This window comes from Bombus fervidus, chromosome 5 (assembly GCF_041682495.2).
Source record: "Bombus fervidus isolate BK054 chromosome 5, iyBomFerv1, whole genome shotgun sequence".
Taxonomy (NCBI): domain Eukaryota; kingdom Metazoa; phylum Arthropoda; class Insecta; order Hymenoptera; family Apidae; genus Bombus; species Bombus fervidus.
Window position 1 is genome coordinate 12011398 of NC_091521.1, and position 3377 is coordinate 12014774.

Genomic DNA, 3377 nt, shown 5'->3' on the forward strand with positions numbered 1-3377 from the left:
AATGTATCATATAAATATTCGATCATTTCTTTTTTCTCTCGTGTAAAAATAAGACGAAACAAGATGAAAGGAAATGGAGACGAGAGTAAGAAAATGAAAGAAAGAAGTGACAGTTTCGAGAACGATTCAGAATTATTATTCGAACGGTGTATATTTTATTAATCTTGTCGACTCTGAACTGTCGTGTGTTAAGGTATTGTGACGAAAGTAAAGCGGTACGTCTGTTTGTTCCTTTACTAAAATAAGTACCGATGCTATAATGTATGTTTAGTTATAGGTTGCCGTTACCACTTGTCTCTGTAGATTTAGTAAGTATTATACGTGTCAAGATGATAGATTTATAATAACGTGTAATAATGTCAACAATAAAGTACTGTTAAGTATAAAAGAAATCGTATCCGCTTCATTCTTCGTTCTTGTGGAATAACGTCTTTGAGAGGTAGAAGGCTACTGTATAAATCGATTTACGAACATTTATAATCTGTTCCATTTCGAAAAAAAGCTATCGGATTTAAAAAGTTTCATTATGAAAATGTATTAGAGTCGATTGTATCATTATAATTTTCATCAAGGTTCAAGCTTAATGAATTTCAAGTAAATTACGGAATTCTTTTTTATTGGAATAATATTGCGTCAGAGCGTTACGATTTTGTTTATAAAATTTCGTGAGAAATTAGGAATTCGATGGGAAAATACTTTGGGGGTTAATATTTACGTAGATAGTTTGACGTTGGTTTGATTTATGGTTTAGTGAAAAAAAAAGAATAGTAAAAATATTGTATTTTTTTTTTTTTTTTTTTTGATGTTCTGGTTATAAATATGTATAGTAAATGTTTCACTGTATTCTGTTTAATATCAGCCAAGTTTCTTGAATTAGAGATTTCCTCATTTTCCTTTAACAACAAGGACATCAAATATTATTACGTTAATTTACCTTTTGACGAACTAACAATTAGTCTAATAGAACGATATTGCTTAAATGAAACAAAATTAACCTTCTGTATTCTACTGGCACCGTTACGGTAACATTGATAACGTGAGAATTGTTTCTCGCATTCTTCTCGCTGATATAAAGCGGAAAAGCAAAAGAGACGCACCATACAAATAAATTTTAAACAATAAAAATAACAACGTATAAAGAAATTTGTAAACGTTTATTACATTTTTTCTTACGATACAAACTTTTTTAATTTAAAAAAGCTTAACTGGATTTGTTGGTCTAATTATATCTACCATTGAAATTTTCATGGCAGAAGGTTAAAAAGTTAATTATTTGAGTGGAAGGAAAATCGTGAACTAATAATAAAAAGAAGTGAGAAATGAAAATTGACAAAATATATAATACTAATAAAATATACATACTATTTCTTTGCTTAGACAATGCTTTAAAATAATTTTTTTTAATGGTTTGTACGGTGATGTCGAAATAAGAAAGGACAATGAAACGAGAAAGATGTGGGAACATAGCGGAGTAAACAAATGAGAAGAGAATTTAAAGGACAGACATGTTTAATGTAAAAAAACATGGAAAGATATTTAAAGATAATATTTTACATTGATTAGATTTTTATGTGCCTAGAAAGTGAAAAATATTTTTAACACACTTTCACTGTTTGCATTGTATCCGAGAGAATTCTTTTTAATTTGAAAATTAAAACACACGTTGTCACACACTTCGGACGACTACTACTATATTTTATCTTCCAAATTTTACTGGTATTCATTATTGAAGAATTCCGTATGGAATGTCATATATTTGCAATATTTACTCATAAAAGTAAGCCGATATTTTACGCTTCCAATAAAGTAAAAAATCTATAATATACAATTCTGCTTCAGCGATTTATATATCCAAGTTTAAACACTAAGATTAATATCTTTGCTAAAAAATTATTCTCAGTTACATCAGTCGAAAAAGTAGACAAAAAATCAATCAATTGTACAATAAAATTGTTCAATTGTTATCAGGTTCATAAATTTAATTGAAACCTATGCTATCCTTTACTTTCCGATCAACAGTGAAAAAAATCAATGAAAATTCGACCAATCGGCTAAGCTAACTTACAATTACCTAACTCAATTAAATTTGCGCACCAAAACCTCCGTTAAAACATAATTTTATTACATACATTTACCGACGTGATTTGAAGTTTCACAAATAATTTTATAATAAAATCGATACAGAATCGATTGAAACCACCATCCGGTACCAAGCTCGCAAATTCAATTACAGCTTCCGAATCAATCAATTCTACAATAAAATCTATCATCTAATATCATTTCCTTTATCAGGTTCACCAATTTGTAATAAAAACCTCTGCTATCCCTTTTTCCATGTCAATTTGAAGATAGACAAAAGATGGAATAATTTTCCAGTGAAATCCATCAGCCACCAATCCGACCGATAAAATCATCCCGTATATGTCAGATTCCCACGTGTGACCGAAGAAATCTTAGAAAGAAAAGACTCATCCAGATCTCATCTCCCGTCGCAGCAGGTACCGTCGCTCGATCGATTCTCTATTAGTGAGTGCCGTGTCGTGTAACGAATCTCTTTCCCATCGGCCTAATTGTCGACTACTGGCACGTTATTTACTCGAACGAGCGTGGAATAATGAAAGGGAACGTATCGTCTCCTCCATTTCTGTGTACGACGAGAGATCGGCGATGATCCAAGCGACACACCTCCGAACGCCACGTATCCGTGGCGACAATGCAAACCGAAACAAACACTTGGCGGCACGTGACCGCCACGTGTCGGCCAGGATATATTACATTCCGAATACACACACACTTGACGAACGATTAAAGGGGTGTACACGGCCGAGGAACCACGATCGTGACAACGATGAACACGCCGCCGGCCCTTTTCTTCTTCCCACTTCGGCCGATGAGAGCCACCGATACATCGGATACTCGAGTTTCAAACCTACGTAAACGGTAACATTCTCTGTGCTGAAGTTTGGACCGGTTTGGAGTTTGGAGTAGTCGATGAACGGCGGAAGATTGTACGAAGTTTGGGACCTTCAAGTATTTTCTTCATTTTTCGGAGAATTCTTTTTCTGGTTCGTAGGCTTTTTCATAGGTTTGACGATGTTTGAGTATTCTTTTATTTCTTGGTGAGATTTCCCTTCATTTTAAGATCTTTTGGTAGGTTTGACGATGTTTGAGTATTGTTTATGGTTGTTTGATTTAGTCTTTGATGTATTTTCTTCTCGTTTCTGGCACATATGACGATGTTTCAGTTTTATACTATTTACATTTACTATTTACTAAAATTTATATAACGAAGATATTTCGCGAATGAGTAATAACACGTAAATTCTAAGCACTACTATTATCTAATTCTGTTTTCAAAAAATGCTTGTGTATGCATT